This window comes from Struthio camelus, chromosome 3 (genome assembly GCF_040807025.1).
Source record: "Struthio camelus isolate bStrCam1 chromosome 3, bStrCam1.hap1, whole genome shotgun sequence".
In the NCBI taxonomy this organism is placed as follows: Eukaryota; Metazoa; Chordata; class Aves; order Struthioniformes; family Struthionidae; genus Struthio; species Struthio camelus.
In genome coordinates this window covers 7,592,445-7,618,091 of record NC_090944.1, presented here as the reverse complement: position 1 = coordinate 7,618,091, position 25,647 = coordinate 7,592,445, and the positions used below count along the sequence as shown (strand labels likewise).

The following is a 25,647-nucleotide window of genomic DNA, read 5'->3' as shown; positions in this document are numbered from 1 at the left end:
CCCATCAGTGAGCTGCTTTAGTCCTCATGCTGCATCCTTGACCTTGCTGCCATCTGCTATCAGGTGGATGCTGGCACCAACAGCACCAAGAACTAAAAGTCAACTTCTCTGCAGCTTCAGCACCAGCTCTGGGTGCGAGCACTGTAAGGGAACACAGCATCACGCCTTGGCATACAACATGGTTATACTCACCCGAACAACAGAGACTCGGACCAGCACATTGATGGGGTCATTGCTGGCGATCCCCTGGAACATGCCCAAGTCGGGGTCGTATCCTGCCTCCTTGCCCATATCATCACGGAGCGGCACTTTGTAGACACAGATGGAGCCCTAGCACAAGGGAGTGCACGGCCTCAGTAGTCCTGCTGCTCCCGAGGCTCAGAGCGAGCAGACCCATCCCAAACCACCCTTCCTGAGAGCCCACTTTCTCTCCTTGTTTCTAGCCCTGTGCTGTAGTAGACAGGCGAGGTCTGGAAGCTTCCTCTGCCTCACAAGCACCCCCTGCAGAGGATACAACCCTGAGCAGAGCAACTGGACAACGTGAAGGACACCTGCAGAGGAATCAGACTAGCAAGGTGCTCACAGGCAGGGAATTCCAGGAATACAACTGGCAGAAAACCAAGAGCAATGGAAATAAAAGGTGCTGTCAAGGCAGGGGCTGGGAAATCCAGGAACTACCACGTGAAACAGTTCATTTCCATGCTCCCTGACCGTCTGATCACTCCCTCCAGCAAGAGTTTAACTTGCATGCATTGGTGCAACATGGCAGGCAGCTCCGTGCTACTGGTGAAAAATAGTCTGCAAAGATAACTCCAGGCATGGCTTATATCCACAGCGGGTGATAAAGAGGATCTGCTTTGCCCTTGGCCTTCTGTAGGAATCACGAAAGATCTGGTTGCTGCAAAGGACTGCCCTCTGCAATGCACTCTGTGGAGGCATCTGACTCCTGGGGCTATCCTTGGAGGCTTACCCTCCCCTGCAAGGAGATGTGGTTGAGTCAATGCAAATTGGTCTCTCTTACATCCAACCTCCTTTCAGCTAATGCACCTTCAGGAGAGAACCCTATAGGCAAGCCTTTCCCAAGCTGTCCCTGCCCTGACCCAACTCAGCAGCCACACTCACTTTGAGCCTCCCCACTAGCCGCTCCTCTTCTGTTGGCGTTGTCATCATTGTCCCCGGTCTTTCCACGGAGCAGGTTGAAGGTGTGCAGCCAGTCCTCAAAGTTATCAAACTCTCTTTCCAGCTCTTTGTTGAAGACCTGTGATGACACAAAATTAGAGGGGAGCAGTTTAAAAAAAAAAAAAAAAAAAAAAAAAAAAGATAAGATCCAGTGGTTACCCAAGGACAATCAAAGAGATCATGGACATCACCGTTCCCAGTGACCAATTCTCTAGGATGCAAAGGGATCTCCAGGTCATTGGGTCAGACCTTGATGACATAAGCACCTTCCCAAACTGATCATGTATAGGAGGGAACCTCAGCTGAATGGGCTGTGTAGCTATTCCCCTTATGTGTATAATCCGGGTTCAAATTCCTTCTCAGGCCCAGAGTCACAGATTATAATACAGTAAAGTCCATGGACCACTAACCTGAACCAGGGCCCTTTCCTGCACTGAGTCTTGGCCAGGCTGGCTATGGCCCACAGGAAGCTCTCCCCCACCCAGGGCCCATCCAAACTGCCCATGGGATAGCCTTGCCCCAGGCTATTCCCTGCCCCTGCCCAGCAGTGGGATGGGGCTGGGCACATTGGCCTGGAGCCCTGGCACCAGGCCTGGCGCCAGGGTCCTGGTTTGGGTTGCTGATGGGCAATGCCTGGCCCTGATCCATCTCCTACTATAGCTGTAGACTCTGATTCCACCGTGGGGAGGGTGTTCTCACCAACTTAGAACTTCTTCCTCCACTCTCAAGACCAAGTTGATGCCTTTCTCATACTACTCATTAAGCTACACGATTGCCTGATCCTTCAGTGCAGTTACAGAGAGCAAATCATAGCTCCCCCCACCTTTGGTTTTTTCTCCCCTGTAATTCCTGCAAGTACTTCTGGTTCCAGCTGCATTGTGTGGGACAAACCCCTCCAAGAACTACATACAGTGATGGCTGTGATTCCTGCTGCCATGAGGCTACGTCCTTTGAAGCTGACAGCAATGGCGTTGGAGAAAAGAGAAGGGAGTGAAAAACATCAAGGGCACCTGGCTGGGCCCTGCTAGGTGCGCCCATGGAAGAGAATACTTCCTGTGCCTAGACCCCTGACATGTGCGCAGCTTGCAGAGCAAAACCCCTGCCTAGGTGTGGCTGAGGTGACAATGCTTGAAGCTCAGTGCCAAAGCACAGACTGCTGCTCTTCAAGGGTGACGCCAATGACTAGCTGCAACAACAGGCTCTTACGATCTCTCTCTCTTCAGAGCAGTCACCAGCCAAGGACACAGTACAGTCTACCTAGAAAGGCATGCTCAAAGGAGGCTGCACAACACTGCACGCTTCTCCCACTCATGTGCAATCCCCAGCCCTCACTGCCTCTATCCCGCCAGCTTTCATGGCTGCTGCGCAAGGCAGATGAGAACAGACAGATGACAACAGATAAACCTTTAATGTGGAAGAGGAAAGCAGGAAGGAAGGGCAGTGTAAAAGGGGAAAATGAACCCTGCTCAGAATGACTGACAGAGAACGAGGAGGCATACAAGGACACCCCCCCAACAGCTCTGCTACTACAGCAAGCCCAGGCAGAAGCTGCTCAGAGTCATCGCCAAGCTCAGCAGCACCTGGCCTCATCTTTCTCATGATACAAAGGCTAGTCTTCCAACAGAAGCCAGACTCTCTATTTTTCCCACCTAATGGAGTCTGCACGAACAGGACAACCACCCCCTCTCCTCTGAATTCACGATCTATGGAGAGCAGGGGAAGCAGGCAGCGCTGGGAACTCAGTGCTATCTGCTGCTACCCTTCTTTACTCCACTGCCCATTTAGTCCATAGGGTGGCCCTTTGCTGAGCCCCTACGCAGAGGCTCCTAACCTTCTCCCTCTGCCCATTCCCATCTCAGTCTTCATGACTGAGCTGGCCAATCATGGCTCCTCAGGGAAACACTCACCAGCCCTGCTTACCAGGGACTGCCAGAGAGCCTGCAGGGTGGACAAGGTCACCCTTGGACAGCAGGTCCCAGCTCACTCATGTTCACAGCCCATAGTACTCTTGGTATGAAATTGGCCTCACCCAGCTTGAGGCATCTGCAATGCCCCATCTGAGCTACTGTCCCCCAGACTCCTTGAGAGAAAAACGCTCTTAGGGCACACTTCATCTCAGGACAGTATCTAAAATAGGTCAGAGAACTGGCCCTGAAAGGCATAGCTTTCTCTACTGCCCATCCTAGAAAACCAGAACACAGACTACACTTTCAGCTTTAGATCACAGACTACACTTCCAGATTACACTTTTTTTTTTTAAAACAGATCACTCTTCAGCTTTACACTGAAGATAAAAGCAGTCAGGTTAGATGGATCCCAAACATCTTGCCTAGTGGACTCTTCCCTGGCAAAACTGGGGCAAAAGGAGGCCTCCATAAAGCCTCCCTCATGGTGACGAGGGAAAACCCTGCAAATGTGATATTAAAGTATCTGTGCCTTGGTGTTCTCAATAGACTTTGAGCACACAGCCTTGCAGCTCTATAAACGCATGGGCAAGGGGATGCGACTACTAACTTCTGAAGGCACAAAAATGCCTTCAGTCAATAACACAGATCCTAGTCACTAATCTCATTACTTCCACACAGCCTTCCTTCCAGCAGGGATGAGCTGGAGGCTGCCACAATGCCACACTCGGACTGGGAGTCCCCTGGCATTTGCAGCCTGATACGTCAGCCCAACACAATCCATACCAGGTCTGCATTCACAAAAATTGATCCCGCCTGGAGATATGCAACACAGCACGAGTATCTGACTGAGCAGAAGAGCAATTGCATGCTCGGAATTGGGTGCCCAAGCACCAAAAGGAACTCTGGTCCTACCCTTCCCTGCCCCGTTTCCTCCCTTGCTTGCAAACAGCTCACCCTCAGCAGTCTCCATTCCCTCCTCCTCCTCTGCTTCTGCTGCAGCTGCTTCCTGCTGCCAAAGTTGCTGGGGGAGAAACGAAATGAACAACGAGTGGCCAGTTGCACTGAGCTCTCTGTGCTCATTGAAAGTGCCTAGCTTAGGGGTCGCAGCTCTCCCTTTCTCCTTTGAGCAGGGAGCTAGGATCTAGCCAAACTGGAGAAATCAAAGTTGTTCAACACAGTCTTCAACAGTGACGCTGCTAAATAACTGTGCTCTGAATACAAACGAGACACAAAATAAGTACACTCAAGGAAAAGAAACCCTGTTCAGCTCTGCCAGGTGAAAGCCTGGTTGACAGTCAGGCAAGGCTGGCGAGAAAAGCAGCATGGCCCCAAGCCTTTGGCCACAAGGCTGCCCCGGTGTCTGCAAGAACAGCCTATTGACAGCTAAAGCACTTTTACCTCTCTTGCACTTGTTTAAATTGTGTGTCCATCCAGGAAGCTGGACAGAGCCCAGGCAAGTGGGGATGGCTCTAGGGTATCCAAGGAGCAGTTCCCAAGGCCAGGGATGTTGCCAGTGCAAAGAGCCTTTAGTTTTAGGTGGTTCTGTGTAACAGCGGAGGATCAGGCCCCACAGGAGAAAAGAAACACCCTCTCCCTCACTGTACAATTTTTCAGCACTGGTACGTGAGCAGGAATTCTCACAAAGGCAGGGCTCAGCCATGAGCAGGACTGTGTGCGAGGGAGTCTCTCTCGCAGCGGATGGGGCAGGAGGACGTGTCTATGTTTGCATGGCATCCTTGTGCACTTGGGCAGTTCGCAGCTGAGACACTGGGAAGACGACTGGGCTGGTACCAGAAAGGGAAACGGAATGAGCACCTGGCTGGTGCAAGCCCACGTGCCCCTTACCAGCTCGGCAATGATCAGGGAGGCAATAGGCAGAAACAGCAGCTGATCGCTGCTTTTCTACCACCCCATTTTTCACACCGGGGATGGGGACTTCAATACACATACTTCCCCTCCTTCCTTAGGCCAGTGGTCCCAGCCTTAGTGCTGGGAATGGGCACTGTTTGCATTTCAAAAGCAGTCCACTGCTGTGCTGTCCCAACAGATGTTGGGACTGTGCTGTTCTGCTGGAAATAGCCGAGACCTTGCAGGCAGGGAACATCTTCCTGCACCCCCCTACATGCACCCCTCCACTGCTCTCAATTGAAGCAAAATACTTGGACCACCAGTCCAGCATGCTCTCATCCGGCTCCTCCTCTTCTCCTTCCTCTCCTCCTCCTCCTTTCTTCTTCTTCTTCCTTTTCTCCTTCTCTTCCTCAGACTGCAGGAACAAAGGAAGCAAAGACAGAGAAGAAGAGGGATCAGATGGAAGCAAGATGTCTCTCAAAGGGCCAAGGTGATAGGTAAATCCCTTGAGAAGGCAGAACCCTGTATCATTAGCACCTGCCACCTTTTACAACAGGCTCTGAGTAGCAAAGGGAGCTGCCCAAGGCTCCAGAGAGACAGTGTCAGAGTCCTAAACCAGAGATGTCCTCATCCCTTTTCCACCATCCCTTTCACTCATGCATTTCCCAGGCTGAAGCACCTGAAGCTTACATGGTACCAGGCCCCCCTGTCCCAGCAAGGTATCCTGAGCCCGCTCAGTGCCTCACCATTAAGCCTTTGGGAGGTGGTACCACAACCACATAGTTGTGGTGGGAATAATCATCATGCACACTCGCAGGGTGTTGTCTCTCCTGCTCCTCCCAGCCCAACTATGCTCGGAAGCAGATCCGTCACTTACCACCTCCACCTTCACCACTGCATCCGAGTTCTGCCGCCAGGGCTAAAAGGGAACAGGGAGAGGGAACAGCAGGCTAGTGGGCAACTGCACCGCCAACAGGCAGCAGAGTACAAAGGCACACAGACACACACGTGCACAGTGAGCTGCGAGAAGTCACAAACAGCTCCCCACGGTTGCAGGAAGCAAAGGCCTTGAAGGAACAGCCCTGGCTGGGAAGCTCTACATACAAGGGAGACGTCTGCTGGGACACATCAAACCCATCTCCTCTTGGGAGAGCTCTGCTAATGAAGAACCCCAATCCCAAACAATGAGAGCACGGGCCTGGAAAGATACCTGGGCCTTCAGTATGGATAAAGACTGCTTTGCTCCCTTGGAGCTTCTTTTTGTCTAGCTAAGGAGGTTTGCAAGTTTTTGTGGTACATTTCCCGAAGCCAACAAGCATGTGCATGCCAGGGCTTTTCACACATGCACACATGCTCTGGGGGTCCTCTTGAACACAGCTGGGCCAACAGACTCCTTGTGAATGCAAATGCAAGTGACAAGAGTTTTTTGTGCACCTGCTAGGAACTCTAGGTAGAGGTGCATTTCTAAATCCACCAAGGACTTGTGGGTTGTACATGTGTGTGTGTGTTTATGCACATGTGCATCTGTGCAGAAGTGGCTTTGTATGTGCTGTGGTCTTTCTGTAAATGTGTCCATGAGGGGCCATGGATATGCATGCACATTTGGAGCCCGCAATGTGCCCATAGGCACATTCATGCACACATGCTGCTTGCCTGCAGAGGAGGACATGTCCCTACAAAGGGCTTCCTGTAGAGAGACAGGCATTTCTTTTGGTAGAGAGCGCTCTGGAGTAGACAGCTACAGGAGGGTGCTCCAATTTCCATTCTGGGCAAGAAAACGGTGACAGGCTTATTCAACACGTGAGCAAAGTCTGACTCCTCGGGGACACGTTGCTTGTCCCATGTGCAGACTGCTGATTTTTCAGGGCAGACCCAGTAGGTCTAGAGGGCTCTGCCTGCATCAGGATGACTGTGTGTGCCTGGATCAGCCCCGTGCCACATGCATCTGAGGTGCATGCATCTCGAGTCTGCACCATTCACAGAACGATGGTTCAGACAGAGCAACATAGGGGCAGGGTTATGCTCATGGGGGCTCATTCCTATTTAACTGTCTTCACAGGAAAACGTACAAATACCTCATTTTCTTAGCCCAGGACAGGCTGTCTTGGGGCAGCAAGCACCAGCTGAGTTCAGCCAGGACAGGACAGGACGTGACTGATTAGTGCAACTAACTATGACCCCAAGGCCTTTAATTCCAGGCATCAGTCCAACTACATGCCCAACAGCACAAGGTGGCCTCTGCTTGCGGGGGGATCACCCAGTTATTGACAATGCAGTGAAGACAGACATGCTAAAGTAGTGCTGACACACGGATACTCACAGCTTCCAGCTTCACCATGGTCTCCATCTTCTTGATGGGAACCTCAGGTTCCACCTTGACAACAAGCTCCCCCGTGGGGCAAGAGGGAGGACCTCTGATGGCCATTGCCAGAGAGCCATTGAGCAGTTCAACTGGACAGAGGACAGAGAAAGACAGACAACAAGAGAGAAAGGATAGTGCAGAGTGGAAACTGAGAGCTCAAGTGCGATCCTACAGGATTCAGACAGGAGTGGCGTGTGACCCTCTTGTTCAGAGAAGGACCAAAGCACGGAAATTAGTACACTGGTTGGGATTCAAACACTGGCCACCTCAGTGCCAGGAACACTGCTGGTCTTGCTGCTGTCCCCATGACTTTTCAGGTCTCCTTGCTATAAACGTCCACAGGGAAGGCACCTCCACCTAAGCAAGCCATCCCAGGCTCTCGTTATAATCGCCAGAGATCTAAGTAATTCAGTCTAGTCTAGAGCACAAGGCCCGTGCCCTGGACAGAAAAGCTACTTGCAATGACACAACGATGAGTCCAGCCCTCCAGGCTGCATTAAGTGTATTGACTATATCTCTTCCACGGGAGCCTGAGCTGTCTGTCCTGAGCAAATTCATCTCCCAGTCCTGAGGAACAGTTGGAGATTGTAGAGCCACGGAAACACAGCTATGTTAGTGGTGAACCAGGCTTTCTTGTCTGACAGGTGTCAGGAAGAGTAGGCAGTTATCACAGTGAGACCCATGGATCAAACCAATCAAAAGGCAACGATGACCTCATGCCCCCACGGCTTCCCAACCCCTTGATGTGAACCTTGAATCCTAATTCATTTAACAACCAAGCAGACAATGGCCCATAGTCCTTACAACCCACTACCCATCTCCCTTCTTTTCTGTATCGCTCACTTGTGTGCGGTGCCCCACCAATGACCCACACCAGCCTGTCCCTCTTGGCCCAAGCCTGGTACCTGTCATATTCCAATGGTGGGCCTTCTTCTCTGGTGGGCGACAGATGAACTTTCAGACGGAGCTGACAGCACGGGACCCCACTAGGGTATAACGCCCAAAAGCCCGGCACTCCACCACTCGGATGTGGAGGGGCGGGTGAAGCAGTTCATTCTCTGGGAGGTCCTGGAAGCAAAGGGGTCCTGGTTATCAAGGGCTGCATGTAGGCTACAGCATGTCTATTGTGGTGGTTGCCAGTAGGGACTCAAAGAGAGATCATGTTGGAGGAAGAGGTCTCATGTAACTCCAGCAGAGCTGGGCCTGGGAGCCATCACAGAAAGGGGATCCCCAACTAGGCTGGAGATCACTTCCTTTACTATCGTGGGCACACGGAAGCAAGGGGCCAGCAGCCACAATTTGAGCTCCAGCCAAGCCTGGATTTTGGCCAAGGGCTCAGAGGAAAGAGGCAACACTCACCACTCCCAACCGCTTGACTAAAGGGCTGAAGTTGGCGCTTTTCTTGTAGTTCTGGATGAGAGCTGACTGGACCCCCTTTCCAGCACACTCAATGTCCACACGGGGCCGCTCCACCTGAGCCACGTTCACTCTCCTCAGGTCTCTGAGTCCCCAGAACAACATCTAGGGCAGCAGGAGGAGGAAAGGCATACAGGTGAGAAGAACTGCCCCCAACTGCTGCCAGACCTCTTTGCTGGAGCCAAAGGAGTTGGCTTTCCTCATCCCCTGGGAGCAAGGATCCCTCACGGCACACAAAATCACCTGGGCAGCAATGGAGCCCTCAAGCTTCTTTTCCTTCTCCATGCGGCTCTGGCATGCAGCATGCTCTCTCACTGACCCCACACAAACCACCCCATGACTCACCTGCAACAGCCTAACATCTCCTTTCCGATGCCCTCAGCACTCCTCTCCTAGCCCTCTTCTGCCCTCAGACTCCATAGAGCAGGACCACATCAGTTTAGTTTAGCCCATCTGCAGTGGCTCTTCATTCAGCACTGGCAGCATTTTGTCAGAAACAGGGAAATGACTGCCTCCTCCCCTTTCCTTTCTTGGGATAAGAGACCAACACCATGATTAAAAGTCCCCCTGAAACAAGCTTTTTCCACCTCCTGTCCCCCCATGGCCATATTCACACTGCGCACCAGAGGAATAGTATTTCTTTGACCAGATGAAAAAGTCTGCAAAACGTGGACGTAGGATCTCTTTAGAGCCCCTGGGGATCCGATCAGCAGCATCTCCTCCTAGCAGAGACACCTACAACAGCCGGGTGAGTCATGCACCAAATGTCACTGTCTCTATTGCCCACATCACCATTGTCTACCAAGTCAGCCTAGGGTGAGGAGCCCTGATGGATGTGTCACCATATCTCACTAGAGAGAAGCAGCAGGCATCCTGTCCTTGATGTCCAAGATAGGTCAAATGAGCTTCAGGCTACCAATCTTGGGTTTTTCCCCTCCCACCGATACTAAGGGAGAGTCAGCGTGACTACTTCAGGTGTAGGTGTACACCCCTAATGTGCATTCCTCTGAATTTCAGACCAAGTGCCCTCTACTGCAGCTCCTAGGCTTGCTATGGTGCCCACAGTTAAGAAAGAAAGCAAGTAGTAATCCAGTCATCCTGGTTTTTTTTTTTTTTTTTTTTTTTTTTTTAGGGCTGCTGCAGCTTAACTCCCTGTGCAGCTAGTACAGGCAGGTCCTTGCAATCCAAACATCTGGCTGTAGGTGCTTAACTTGTCATCAGAACCTCTAAGATCCCTCCTGGCCTTCAAACACCCACTGACAGAGTCTTCTGCCTTACATCACCCTCGCCTAACAGATGGAGCCCTCATAATGGGATCTGGTCGAGGCCATGACAACACAGTACCTTCTGCTGTGTAGCCATCTGGCTGCGCAGCATTCAAGTCTGGCGCCCCAAGACAAACCCCTCTGCTGTCAACGCATTTGCCTCCACTCTGTATTTACTCAGCACCAGACGAATCCCCAGTGGCACTGGCAGGATGGGACCCCTGTCAATGCCTGTGGGCCCATCGACACGAGGCAGGTCTGACTTGCCCCCAGCTCCAATCTGGAAGAGATGCATCACGGATTAAGGTCTGCTTTTTTGAACTGGGGGAACCGGCACACCCTGCTCTCCTGCACTGGGTCTGTAGAGTCTTAGATGATTCAGCAATCCACTGACTGTACAGTACAGGCACTTTGGGAAAAGGTGTTCATAGGAGCAGAAGAGGTGGTGCTATGCTTCCACACAGGGCACATTCAGCAGCAAAGCAAACTTCCAAGCCCACCCACTAGTGCAGCTGACAGGCTGATACAGACAGGCTTTGGCCAGCTCAAAGCCTGAGCAAAGCCAGCAGGTCTCTACTCCACCACCTTCAACCACTCCAGGCATCTCCTGCTCTGTCTAGTCAATGGAAAGAGAGGGATACCTACAGAGAGAGATTAGCCCCACCCTGAGCTCCTTGTCAAAGATGCTTAGCATACACCATCTTCCTCTATGAGAACTCACACCCCTTTTACCTGGGACCTTCCCATTGACATCTCTTGAGAGAACCAAGACTCCCAATGACAGCTTCCATAGCCCAGGGATGTTGCAGAGAGTTTGTGCTGCTGCAACGCTTTAGTAGGGTTCTCTGCCAGAAAGAAGCTGGCATTCATTGCACACCAGCATAACTCTGCAGGAGCTGCCCTCACACTGAGCTGCGAGTAGCTATACTACACCCTGCTAGCTTTTCTAGGATGCATGAACTAACCACTCTTTGCAGCACCTCAGAAACAGAAGCGTGGATTAAACGCGGTTCTCCCCCACACCCCCTCCCGCTCTCTTCCCTCCCTCGGTCTCGGATGGCTCTGTCCAGCTGCTACCTGCAGTAGCTCAAAGGCAGCCAGCAGGTCGCCTGCTGTGGAGTTGCCCCGGTATATCTGGTAGCACTCCAGCTGCGGAGGGAACCGTGGAGGGCAGTACTGTTCATCTGACATCTTCACCCCAGGTTGGGCAAAGGTGCAGCCCATCAAGTCAGCTTTGCCCTGGCCAGGCAAAGACAGCACTCGGGTTTTTAGCACGGGGCTTCTTGTCTGCCTTGAGAGACCAACCAAAGGTCTCCACAGTTAGCCCCACAGCACTCCCCAGTATGGGCAGAACAGGATCAGTCTGCTGCACGTACGTGACCAAAGCTCAGTGCCACCTTTCACTGGTGCCTTTCCATCCACGAGGCCTTTCCTAATGCACCAACTTCTTTAAGGAAGGTGAAGGAGGTGGCCCAGGGTTGGGGCAGCAATGAGGCCAGGACTGAGCACTGCTCTACAGGGAGAGACTACAGTAATATATCCTTGCCTCCAGCCTCACCTGAACTCTTGCTTCTGGCTCCTAACATAAGACACCAACGAGTGCAAGAGATCAATTAGCAGCAGAGGCTCCTAGTTTCTTCTGTGCCCTGGGAAACAGGGAGGAAACATCTTCCACAGGTCAGGAAAAACATTTCTTCTCACATCTGCTGCACCAGCTGCCTTGCCAGGAGTGATCTCAGTACCTGAATCAGAAATGCTTTCCTCTGCTGAGATTCATCTTACCACTGGGTCCTGCTCATAGATCTCAATGACAACTATGGGAGGGTCGTCCCGCATTTCGTGAGCTTCTCCATATAGCTCCACATTGTCAAAGACCAGCAGCTGGTCCCAGCTTGGGCAAAGGCTTTCATTGAGAACCTGGAGGAACAGAAACAGCATTTACCACTACAGCTAGGAGTAGCAGCCAGGGCCTAAGGCTCTGAACAACGGGAGCAGAGAGGATACTGATCTCCGTTTTCCTGCACCAGGACTTTTTGCAGTGCTGCGAGCAGTGGGGAGGTTACTTTGAAAATATGAGGGGATTTATCTTGGGTCACATTGCATGTCCACAACATAAAGGCTCCCTTACTTCATGGTAGGCACCCCAGAATCCCTGACTAGGGAGGGGAGAGAAAAGAAATCTCTTTATGGCACCGATTGACTCTTCCTAAGGTGTATGGCTAAAATAGATGAGATGTATTTTGTCTTTTAAAGGTCCTTTTCTCCCCACTGCTTATTCAGAGAATTGAGGCAGCTCTGATGCAGATGTGGACACTGTGGCAGTCTGCCATCTATTGGGTATTAATGCTATTGACAAGCAGTGCTTTGGATCACAGATATTTACTGGATCATACTGTGAAGGCACCTGGGGCTAAACCCATTAGAGGGTTGATGGCTTGTGGGGCAAGAGATGGGAAAGAGCCACATTAGGATCTGAAGCCTGATCCAAAGGAAGGGGAATTACAGGTCTAACTCGCTTGGCAGATCTTGACCCAAGATACTTGCAGCTCCCAGAGTTCACCCCTTGCTCTGATGGTCTAATTTTCTCTGCCTGAGCATCTGCTTCCTTCTGTCAAATCAGGACAAAACAGTACCCTGCAAAGGGGCAGCCACAGGGATGACCCCATTTCCGTGAATGACCCCAGGCCTGGCCTGTCTGAGCCAGGCCACAGGCTGCAACTTCAGTGCTGGCAGCACCCGTAGGCTGGCGCTTGCTCTGCAGGCAAGCGAGCCATAGCGCATCTCCCATGGACTCTCCCAGGAAAAAACAGCAGGCAGGCACAAATTATTCCTAGCTTCCACAAGGTTTGCTAAAGCTCAGCAGCCTTCAGCACAGGAAGAGATGGCACAGAAACACCTCCTGCTTCCTGTAGGGTCCAGTTTCTCTTCACCAGGCAGCTGAAAGCTCAGTCACACAGAAACGGGGTGGCTGTGTGCTTGTGCCCAGGGACATGCGGTGAAAGGGCTGTTGGACTTGCCTGCAGCTGGGGAAGAGACTTCCAGCAGGCAACCTTGCACTCAAAGGAAGCTCGAGATAGATAGTCAGGCCCCAGTGCTATGGCTGCTTTCGCACCCCAGGACCCCACGGTCAACCTGATCCATGATTCTGCAGGAGTCAGGAGACCCAGCCCCATGGCAGGGCAGCAGGATGGACAGATGATAGGACAAGTACCACATTCAACCCCAGGGATTGCCCACTCCTCCAGGTCAGGAAATAGTGTTCACCTCGGTGCATTGGCTCTGGGGGAGGAAGACGACTCGGGCAAAGGGAGCCAAAAGGCCACTACTGTCAGCAGCAAACAAACTCCTGGCCTGGTACATGTGGGCTCGCAGCTCAAACACCTGCTTCTCTGTGACAGAGAGAGGGGGAAGTGAGACAGCTTGGGATGCATCCCTGGAGCTTAGCCATGGATAACTCCAGATTGGAAGGCTGAAGATTTTCCTTTTCTCTTAGTTCAGTGCCCACAAGGACTGTAGGGCAGGTGCCCTGCACTTCCATTCCCTACAATGGAAGCAGCTCCCTGTCTGGACATCTCCTATCATGCCTTAGAGCCTGCTTTATTTTCTGCTGTGGCAAGCCAAAGCAGAGAAAAGAGTTACTTTATAATGGGCTATTTCACCAAGCCTAGGAGCCTCGCCTATATTGGGAAATGAGAACAGCAAGTGCCAAACTACAACTTCCACGTGGACCAATAACCCCAAATGGCTGCAGCCATACAGACCCAGGTAGAAACTGCACGAATTTCAGAGGAACTGCAATTTTCTGCAGGAAGGAACAAAAGATTTTGCAGATATAGCATCTTTTTGGAAATTTTGTGAGCAGCTCTAACATATTCGGCTATTAACTGTCAGCCATGAGGTGGAGTGAAGCAAGAATACACCGCAGTGATAATAATTAGATGGCTTCATCTGAAAGCTCTCCAAAGAGCTATCTACTTAACAATTTCCTCTAATTAGCAAAAATCAGAGATGGCTGCAGGCTGCTCACTTGAATATTGGGTGGACATTTGCCACCTTCTGGGGGCTGCTCCCCTGGGGAATTGCACAGCCTTGTCACGGCTCAAGGCAGGCAAAACCATCCTCTAGCTCAACTGCAAGAGGACCCAGTTCTGTTACTGTCTGGGAAGGGCTCTTCAACTTATATTAATGCTCATCCTTCCCAATCCAGGAGCGTATAGGCAAACCTGGGAGGCACGGGGCAGGTTATAGACAGACTATGCAAAGTTGCCAGATGGTGAAAAGTATACTGGTGACCTATTTCAGGCCAGGGCCCTGCCTCAGGCCCTGGGCCAGGCTGGAAAACGCCCCCACCTCAAGGGGTCCCTCCAACCAGCTCCAGGGATGCCCTGTCCAGGGCTAAGCCTGGCCTCACCTGCGGACGGGTTAGGGCTGGGCATTTTGGCTTGGGCTCACGGTGCACCAGGATGGACAGCCAGGGCTCAGTTCCCACCACAGACTGGTTAATTAGCACACGAGATATAACTGGTGTAGTCAGTGGAGGGAAGTGGTCATGCTGCCTTGGCTGAGCACTTCTATTAGGTGGTCTGAAGAGAGGTCTAAGCACTTGTCTTGACACAGGAGGAACATACAGGTCCTTTAGAAAAGGAGCAGAGCCCAACAAAGGTCTTTTCTTCTTGGACTGGCTCCTTGCAGAAGACCTGTGTCACCAGGGAACTCTCCTGCACACAGGATTTGCCCATAAGCTGACCCAGCTAACAGGCACTCTCCCTGTGGAGGGCAACTCACCTCATCAGCTAACAACCAGAGTTTCTGGAGGAAGTTTTGCACCAGCTTCACCTTGTCTTTCATGGTGGTGTACTTCACCTGCGAGCGCAGAGTCATGGCTTGCTGACCCATGTTTTCCTGTGATTAAAAGGGAGCCCAGGACACATTGTGAATGAGAGCACAATGGAGCACAGAGAAGGCAAAAGCAGCAGACAGGTCTCCCTGCGTTTAGGAAGGCGTGGTGAGGACACAAATGCCTTAGTCCTGCCATGTGCATCCAGATAATGGTACTTCTGGCGCCCCTTTGTTAACCTCAGCAGGATATAGGAAGGGTCCCACAGCACAGAGGTTTCTGCCCCAGCAGGGCCTGCCATGGGACAGAGAGGTGTCAGTTGTGCTTATGGCATTTTGCAGTGGCTTCAAGCCTTGTCTTAAGCATAGCCTCTCCCCTTTCCCTGACTCCACTACAAATCAGCATCTGGCAGTTCAGAAGAGGGGACATAGAGGCTTCCACAGGTCACATTCATCACTCTGTTGTATGCAGCTGGCTAATGAAGCTTCATTGCGTCAGCTGGATAAACCACTTGGTCTTTGCACAGCTCCTTTCCAATACGTTGGCCTACCAGCTCCAAATACCCAGGCTAGAGCTAGCCCTGAAGCATCTATACTCGGCAGGGTCCCCTACATTCCTGCTTTCCCCTCTCCTGAACTCTTTGACAATAAAGCGACTCCTTTTCTGCACTCCGGGATTTCTTCCCAATGAAAAGCAGAGCGTGATGGAGGGGACGTAGTGGTGTGGACCCAAGGGTCATGTGGGACCTGTGCAAGACAGGAAGTGCTCTTGGGTCCCCCTCTTTAGCAATAAACCTCAAACCACCAATCCACAGAGACTGGAAGTCAAGACCCCTAAGGACCAAGGTTCCCCGCCGCATTGATGGGGTCCAGCCCCATTCCCGAATCTTCCTCCCCAGCTGAATCACACTTACCAGCTCCCTCATGCAGGACTCGAGTCTTTCTCGATCCAGCCTCGTGCGGGAAGAGTGGTGCCGGTCCTTGTCAGCTAAGGTCACAAAGCGCCTGATGGAAAAGCTCGTCAGCATGAATCCTGCGAGAGCCTGCTGGCTCTCTGCAAGCAGCCTTGCCAGGCTGGATCTCTGCTAGCAGTAGGGCACTTGCCTACACGGAAGCGCCCTTGTTCTTTCAGTGTGCGCTGCAATCGCAGCCAAGTGGCCTATTTACACCCAGCACTCAATGACGTGCATGAGGAGAAGGTACTGCTCAGGCACTAGCCTGTGGAGGCCACAAGACTGAGTCTGTGTGGCTTTCATCACTGGCTGGGGGTCTTTGGAATTCAGAGGCGAGTACCACCTCGCCCATGCTCCAAGGCAGAAGGCAATCAATATGGTGGTGTGCTAAGCCAAGAAAATGATTGCCTGTCATCTCGGAGCATAACGCAAGGGGAGCTCATGCTCTCAGTCCCATGATCTTGCCCATATCCCAGCTGAGAGCACAGGTCTGTGGTGGGCAGCTTTTGCTAGTCTTTTACTCACAAGCACCCACTGCTCAGCTCCTCCAGGACCCCTCGGAGCCAGCGCTCCAGCTGTGGCTTCTCCGTCTTGATCGTTTCCTGCACATCACTGAGGCCTTCCTCCTGGAATGGCAATGGGGGGGAAGCAGTGAAGGGGGCAGTGGAGCAGAGCCCCACAGCAGGCTGAGGTTTAGCACCACAGCCACTCCATGAAGAGCAGCCCTGGCACTGCCAATAGCACACACCTGCTTCTTCCCTAGGCTTTCCTGCCTCAGAGCTCAGCTCTGGCACATGTTTGGCTGGGGGAGGCTGGCTTCAGTTGATGTGAATTTCACCTCTCTCCACCTGCAGGCATCACAAAGGCTCCTCAGCAATCAGTTCAGGCTACAAAGGAGGCTCTGCCACAAAAGGGGCTCACTCCAGGAGTCCAGGCAGGTAAAGTCTCCCACCTTCCTTCAGCCTTCCGGGGGACACTCTGGGTCTGACCCACACCAAAATTCATTCAACCCCCAGGGTTTGGCCATTCATTCTGTGGAGTGTTTAGTATTGCGGAGCTTCCTCTTTCCTGGCATGAGTTTGATAAAGGCTCTCTGCAACGGTCTGGCCCTGCTTTGTAACAAGCTGCAGAGACATGCAGGGAGCCTGGATGTGCCAGGAATGGCCTACCCCATCCCCTGAGCCAGCTCCATCCCCAGCACATACTGACCACCTTGTCTGCAATCTTGTCCATGATGGTGGCATTATACAGTCTCCGGCGCTGGTCTGGCCACCAGCTCTTGATGTACCTGCAGGCCTTCTTCTCAAAGTATGGCACGTGGAAGCAGTTCCTGCAACAGGAAGCAGAAGGATGTTCTGTGGTAGGACCACTCCCAGACAGGAACGGCCATTGCCCCCCACCTCTCCCAGCATGTCAGAGCGCTGGGATGGGGAAATGGATATACATGAAGTCAGGCCAAGAGGAAAGGCGCTGGGAGTAGCATATATGAATTGCACGTTCAAGGACAGAGACTCCATCTCTCCTAGCACCCTTCCGCATCTGGAGTACTGTGTCCACATCTGGGCTCCCCAATACAAGAGAGACATGGAGCTCCTGGAGCGAGTCCAGCAAAGGGCCACTACGATGATGAAGGGACTGGAGCATCTCCCCTAGGAGGAAAGGCTGAGGGAGCTGTTACTCTTCAGCCTGCAGAAGAAAAAATTGAGGGGGAATCTCATCAATGTGGACAAGTATCTGAAGGGAGGGCGTCAAGAGGAGGAGGCCAGACTCTTCTGCGTGGTGCCCAGCGACAGGACGAGAGGCAACGGGCACAAACTGGAGCACAGGAAGTTCCATATGAATAGGAAGAAAAACTTGTTGACTGTGAGGGTGACAGAGCACGGGACCAGGTTGCCCAGACAGACTGCAGACTCTCCTTCCTTGGAGATATTCAAAAGCATCTGGACACAGTCCTGGGAAAAATGTTGTAGGTGACCCTGGTTGAGCAGAGGTGGGGGTTGGACTAGATGATCCCCAGAGGTCCCTTCCAACCGCAACCATTCTGTGATTCCTAGCACCAGACCGGTCCCCACCCAAGCCCACAGCTAGGCCAGCCATGCCTGGGGGAAACTTTCCCCTCCCAGCCAAGGCCCACCCAAACTGCCCCCAGGCATGCCCTGCCTGGGTTAACCCCTGCCTCTGCCCAGGGAGGGTTGGGGCTGCATGCATTGGCCAGGTGCTCCAGTGTGACAGCGCATGCAGGCAGACACCATGAGCGAGCACAAGTGAAACCAAAGCACTAACACCCTATTCTGAAAGCCAGCGAGCATTTCTTATAGACCCCCCTGGCCTTCACAACAGGCAGAGGTCTCTGCTGTTTGCAGAGCTGCCAGATTTCCATTCGTCTGTGGGATGGACGTGGCATGGAGAGACAATAGTCATGGCACAGAAAAGGCGGGGGGAAGAGCCAGGATCACAGGCATGCCCTGCAGAACAGGTTCACGCTTCTGGTTTGCCCAAGGCAGCCTGAGCATCCGCTGTGAGCCAGGATTCACCCTGGATAAAGCCACTGCAGATCCTGCTGCAACTGGAATCACCCTTAGGTTACAAAACAGCTTCACAAGATGAAGTGAAGCTATCTGGGTTATTTTTAGCCAGATGATGTCAGCAGAGTCCCACAGTTGATGGGGAAACTCCCTGTGCTCTGATAAGGGAGTAGGAAAAGCAAAGCCCAGGGGAATACACTCTGTAAAACATCTGTGCTTTCCATCTCCCTTCTGCATTCACCTTCCCAATGGGCTGCTTAACAAGTGCAGCAACCCCAGGCAGACAGTTCTATCTAGAATGCAAACAGCCTTGATTCAGGTTAGTCTCTTTCATTTCCCAGTTGAATTAAGTCAGTCAGTTAATTTTGATTAGCAACATCTATCTGCTGGTATAATAGTTACAATAATCCACTTCCAATACATCTCCTCAGGTTAAATCCGATTAGCCTTCCTGAGTACAAGTCCTTTGTATTCAAATCTTGGCCAGGGATGGCGTGCAGCCTAGACACACCAAGACCTGGGTCCTGATCCCATTTGCTTCTGGGCTTTCTGAAAAGCCTTCTGAAGCTCCAGGTGCTTGCGGTAGTGATAGGCGCCACACAGGCAAGTGTGGGACTCAGGATGGTGCAGCCCCTAGAAGAGGGGTTTGCTCTAGGGTGCTCCCCAAGAGTTTAGGAACCCCGGGTGCACCACGGCCAGAGCCACCACACTGTGGGGGTGCCGTAGCCTCATGAGTGCACAGCATGAGTGCAGAGCAAACCTAGTCAGCAAAGGAGAAGGGACACCGCAGACTCACATTGTAAGCATCTGGATACCTTGGAATTGCGCACTGATAGCTGCTGACTGTGCGCACTGATAGCTGTTAAACGTGCAACTGTTAAACATGCACACTGATAGCTGCTGAATATACTGATAAGCATCCTGTTGACCATCCTGTTGGCATCCCTACTGTTATCACCTAAGACTATCCGTTCCATTGTCCAGCTATGGTCTGGCACTGATCAATGAACTAAGCCCGGGAAGGATAAAAGACAGCAAGCCACATACCTCTGTGTGGACTCGGACTCACCGTCAGCTGGCCTGCGGACCCCACAACCCACCCATCAGCGGGGACGCCCCTGATGCCAACTGCCAGAGAGAACCTGAATCCTCTTGGCGCAGCTCGAGCGTGGTGAGAACAAGCCGGGGAAAACTATACCGCAGGGCTGGCCCATAAGGACAAGGAAAGGGCGAGAGCGGTCATTATACCGTGCATCCAAGAGCAGTCATTGTACTGGGCTTCCGAGGCTTAACCATAGAGCTCTGATATGTGGGGGTTTTGGATTCCTTACTATACTTCTTAGCCTTGTTATACTTGTAGATTGTCTGCTGGTCATGGTTTAGTGTTGTCCAGTGTCCGTCATATGTGCAGAACCGCTTAGATCTAATACATTCTTACATCTGACAAAGAACCATCTCTCCAGTTCAGTGCAACTAACCCCAGAATACAAAAGAATCCCGGACGCCCCACTAGTGGCACGTCACAGGTAGAAAGCATCGAGTAGACTCACATTTGCAGCTGTCTGGATCACCTGTCTGTTAGGGTAATTTCTACCTGCACATCGCAAAGAATTGCCTCAATTCTACAGAGGGAGAACCTGAAGCAGAGAGAACAGAACTCATCTGCCCAGTGAAACTCACCAGTTTTGGCAGTCCCAGGAATAGGATCTACTTTCCTCATATCCTGATTCTCTGACACTGACACACGAGAACGAGGCATGCCAATAGTTAGAGGGAATGGGAATAGACAGACTGACCAAAAGAGAGAGAGAAGCTACAAATCTAGACACTGAAAGGATTTTAAGACTTTTACCCCAAACTCCTGCTAACCCATTCTCATGAACTTCCTCCAGCAGTTTCTGCATCCGCCCCTCTCTGTGTTTGTGACCTCGGCTAGCTTTTCAGATCCCAAGCGATTCCAAATGCACCTTGCCCCAGCACAAATTACCTTAATTACTGAAATCTATGCCTTATTTCAAGGTAGACTTTTTGCCAATCTCTAAACGGTCTCCAGGATGCTTTCACATGTCAGGCAGCTAGAGAAATCAAAGACGCAAAGCCCAGGTACCTCCCTCCCTCTTTCCTCCCTGATGGGCAGAAGTGCGTTTGTGCATTCACACATTTGCTGTGGCATCAAAGGGTCCTAGGCAGGGACCTGTCTTTTAGGCTGGTTTTCTGAATGTCTGAAACTTGCATGTGCAGCAGTCCATCTGCTTTTTTTAATGCCAACCAATGATTTTTGAATCCACTGGTTAACTTTCCCCTAATTTGCCACAGAGGTAGAGCGTTAAAGGTGTGGATAGCTAGGAGCGCTGGGCACAACTGGCCGCGTAGATGAGAGGGGCCCTCTGTAGGGTAGGCTGAGAGGTCAACTCAACCTTTATGAGACAACAGGCAATCGACAAGAGTGCTCAGCACTGTAGGCAATGGCGGTGGGTGTTCAGCTCTTCTTAGCTGTAATACCCAAGATGGGGTCTCTACAAGCACTTAGCTAAGCTCCCTTCACAGGGCACAGAGAGCTAGTGGCGGCTGCTGCTGCTCCTAGGGCTGGCTGGCTGAATGACTCTCCAGGTTCCAGGGACTGCACTGACTCCATCTCTGCTGACTCTCGGGGGAGCTCAGATACCTGGCACACATGCCAACACCTTCGGACAAGGAACTAAGTCACATCTCTCCCCACGAGCTTTTAGGTCTGCTGCTCCCATCAGCCTACAGACCATTCAGAAACCAGATGCTAATTCCCTCTCCTGCAAGGCAAGGGAGCACACTGCCTCTCTGTTTCCCAGCTGCTGGCAGGAGACAGACCCCTCCTACCTCACTACAACACTGCAATGTCCCTTCCCTCACTTTCCCCTTGCCATGCCCAGCAAGGCCGCCCTCTGGTGGCCAGGAGGGCACACTTACCTGTCTGTGACCAGGGGTTTCATGGGTTGAGATGAGCAAAGGGAGACCAGCTCTCCATCCTCATCACCGTCTTCCTCACTTGAGTTCTGCAGCAGCTCAGACTCTGCTTCGTCCCCATCCTCTCCATCTTTCTTCCTCCGCAAGGTAGGCTTGGCCATGCCATCAATCTGGTTCCCGTAGTTACCTCAGGAAAGAAGTCACAGGGCTATAACTCACACTGGGGTTAAACAGCCTCAGTCACCTGCCTTTAATTCAGGCTGGGGAGCAACTTCCTCTGCAGGAACCATGGGGGACAGTGGAGTTCAGCTTTCTGAAACCCTGACCAGGGATTACAAACTAACAACAGAAATCTGTCCTCTACTCATGCCCCCTTCCAAGCCACTAGAAACATACATCCTTCCTTTGGTGGTTAACCTCTGGAAACGCAAAGCCAGGTGCTCTCAACTGAGAGATGGAGCAGATCCACTGCTGACAGGAGATCACGCAGCAAAGAGCTCATCTGGGGACACGCATGGCTTGTGCCAATGAAGTAGCCATCACCTTCTTCCTAAACTGAGAGCCTCGGATGCTCTGTCAAATGTTAGCATGGAAAGAGGGGGTAAACAGCCTGCTTTTGGCCTTGGCTCCTGCAGTCTCTGCCGGGCATGTTTCAAAACCAACCTCCTCAGAAAACCACCAACCTATTGTGACCTCAGAGTTGATGGGTTTGTCACCAATCTTCCTGTCCATCACGGTAGCTTCCAGGAAGGCTCCAAAGAGGAAGAATTCCTCCATTTTCCCAGGACAGTTCTGCAGGAAAGAAAACAGGCAAGTAGGATACAAGGTTAAGGTCAGCTGGATGGACCCTTAGGAGAACAAGCCACAGGGCAGGGGGTCCCAGAAGGCCACATTCGGCACCTTGAACACCTACACGGGCTCTATGAAGGGGACGTGCCACTGTCTAGGTTTTCATGGAGACTACGAGGGTTTTCTCTCCCTCTGCTCAAGCCTTCTAAGAGATAGGTGTCTGGCTGAACTCGGTGTCTAGGCTCACTGCACGTTCTTTTTGAATGACCATAAAACCTGAAAAATCTTTGCAAGATTTGTTGTTGTGCTGGGGGATCCAGTGCTTTTAGTGCAACACCAAATAAAATCCTCAGTCTATGAGGCCAGACATAACTACCAAGGGGACTGAGCAAACTATCACTAACACCCAGCACTTGTCACTGGCAACCAAAGGGTCAGGGAAGACTCACGTCAGCAACTCATCTCCAAGATCTCCACAACAAGGCTTATCAAAAGCCTGGCCCGGAAAGAGATGCCTTCACCCAGACCCTCATTCAGATCTTGGTGCTCATCCATCAGGGTGTAGTTCCGAGTGGAGCCGTACATGTTCACCCAGGCACGACCAAAGGTGGGCAGGAAGCCTGCAGGAGACCAGACACACACGTAGTGAAGGGGATGTGCAAGAAGGAGGGCATGGCTTTGTCTCAGGGCTCAAGCTGGCTCATGGAATGCCATCACTTCCCTGCTCTGGGTATTGTACTACAGGATTGAGCATGCGTATGTGTGCGTGCGCGTGCACATGAAAAATACACACTTGCAACAATACATGGAGATGATTTTGTGGTGACAGCAGTGAGGGGGATTGTGCAGCTCACCACGTCAAAGACACACACAACTACTCCGTTGGGCAAGCCACCCAGCATGAGGCAACAGAGAGGAGAAACCCTCATTAGCCACCTTCATAGAGCCCTCTCTGCTTTTACATTGGTCCTGTCCACGTGTGCGCTAGTGCATTTGTGTGTGTGTGCGCATTCATGCATGTGTGTGTCTGTGTGAACATGAGAGCCTGTCACATATTCATCCATTCACGGCCATGAATTTTCTGGAAGGGTCAATTGTTCTTGGGTGTCTTTTCTTTCAAGTTTCTGACTGGAGGCATGTTATGGGACTTGGTTTTCAGGGAATGGGTGCCCAGTGATCTCAGAAAACCACTGCAGGGAATAAAGGTCTCTCCTACTGGCCACCAAGGAGCAGCTGTCTCCAGGGCTGGGGAAGGAGCCTGGGCTATTTTGCTAACTCTCTGCCAAAGGGAAGCCTCTCTCTCTACCATGAAGAGGGTGTCTCAGTCCTCCCCTCATATTAGCTTTACCTTTGTCTCCTTCGTTAGAGACCTCCCGCCAATCAATGAAATGGGTCCCAATGGCCACATCATTGACTTCGTCAGAGTCTCGGACCTGGATCTTTATCCTCTTGCACAATGGGGGGGAACATTCCTGTGAAGACTATTTGCTCATTCCAGAGGGGCTCGTAGCTGCTCTTCCGCACAGATGTCTTCCCCTGCCAAGTGGGAGGAGAAAGCACATGTTTCACAAGGGTCTGAGCCCACAAGCCACCCACCTTCTTTCAGACCTCAACTCCTCCCCTGCTAATGACCATGATAGCAACACGTGTTCTGCTCGGGACTTTCTTCTCCCAAATAGAGACTGCTGGAGACTGCAGACTGCTGCAACCCCCTCATAGTCTGGGCAAGAGAAGGGAACGTGGCACATGACAAACAAGCAGCTTTGTCACACAGTTCAACATCTACATGCCAGGACAGCTGAGATCATCCTTGGCCACGTAGTCCCAAACCTGCATAATGGCTAGCCCTGCTCACGTTATCATGTCACAATAGTATAGCAAGCAGATCACCCACCTTCTGCCCTGCAAAGAACACCTCCACATCGGGGTCCACCAAGTCCTTGCTCTCCCCAATGAGAGCCTTCTTCACATTGGCCACGAGGCTGGTGTTCATACGGGGCAGCCCCTCAGCTCAATAGATCTTTAGGTAGAAACGAGCCCATTGCCGCTCTGGAGGGACCCCATCTGGAAGGAGGAGGTTCCTGCAGCATCAGAAAACAGGACTCAAAACAGCTCCTGGGCCTGGCAGGTTTGTCAGGAGAGATTTGCAGAAGAGGGAGAAGCTGCCCCACTTGTGGAGCACAGGCTGTGAGGAGGTGGAAAGGTAGCCATTTCTGCAGCCCTATATTTTATCATAGTCCTGTTCCTGCCCACCCTCCCGATTCAGGACGGGGAAGGGCGGTTTCATAAGGGAAACCTTATGGCAACACATTGAGGTGCCTCAGAGACAACCTGCATCTTTCTAAAGGGATACAATCATTATCAGCAGTGGAGCCGAGGGGAAGACTAATCTCTACCTAGTTTAGACATCTGCAGCAGCCCAGATGAATGGGATGTTAGAAGAGCCTTTACCTTTGGAAAAGGCCCTCATACCCTGCCAGGGTATAAGGAGAACTGGGGTGGTTATACTGGAAGGAAACTTGAGCTCCATGAAAGGGCTTCTCGTGGCAGGTCTTGCCTCTTCTCTCTTCCCCGAGAGCTACAGAGGATGCTGTGAACAACAGTTCTAAAGGAACTTTGTCCACAATAAAGTGGGATAAGAGCATGACTGCAGCATGGAACAATAGTCCAAAAGAGTTCACATGCTGCTTTAAGCCCCTTGGTGCCCTCTCTGTCCTTACAGCGGGTAGGGAGACCTCAGCCATCATTTCCCATCTTCCCTTCAACCTCACTTCTGTGGCTCCCATTCAACGGCCAACTGGAGCAACAGCTAAAAAGTACGGACATCATGTTGGTTCACATCAGGCTGGTGATGGTATGCACAAGTGAACAACCAGCAGCAGAGGGTCTGAACTGATATAAAGGACTGGTCTGTAGTGATGTGACCAGGATTTGCATCAGTAATCTAGCAACTCTTCTCTTTCCAAGAAACAATCTAGTTGGCACTTCTGATTGCAGTGCACGACTACTAGAGGGGCTGTCAGCCTAATTGGGAAGGGATGCTGTCCTTACTGAATAATCCAAAATAAAGTGACACGAAAAGCTCATAGCTCATTCCCAAGGAAGGATACAGGAAACTGGCTCTGCGAATCCTTACCCCTCAATATCATCCTCATCTGTCTCATTGGCTTTGTGTGGTGTCTTGATGTTGTCCCCTTTCCCTACCACAGCAACGGCACCCTCCAGATAACCTTTAAGTCCAGCAGTGAGACCAACCCTCAGGGTCAGAAAGGATGGCCCGTTTGCGATAGAACTGGTGCTCTGAAAGCCATGGAACAAGACAGACATTTATCACAATTACAGGAATTACTGCGAGCACTGGGCATGTCTGTCCACTTGACTGCAGAAGCCTGCATGCATGCATAAAGAGACCTCTCCAGGTGTGAGGAATTCCAGACAGAACCCCCTGAAAATCCATTGGGAGGATCTGCCCAATGTTGGAGACAGAGAAGCAATGGGATAAACTGCCTGTAGAGGTGTGGAGTTTCCATCACTGGACATTTTTAAGGCCTGGTGCCTCTCAGATGGGCGAGAAAGATCTCATCCTTCTGTGGAGTGGATCAGAAGAGACGCTCTCTTCAGATCCCT

The 25,647-nt window shown here is 51.7% G+C and overlaps 1 pseudogene; it reads right to left on the bottom strand.

The window, feature by feature from the left end:
* The window catches only part of LOC138066524 (otoferlin-like), a 218,273-nt pseudogene that overhangs the window by 6,278 nt on the left and 186,348 nt on the right, over positions 1-25,647 (bottom strand).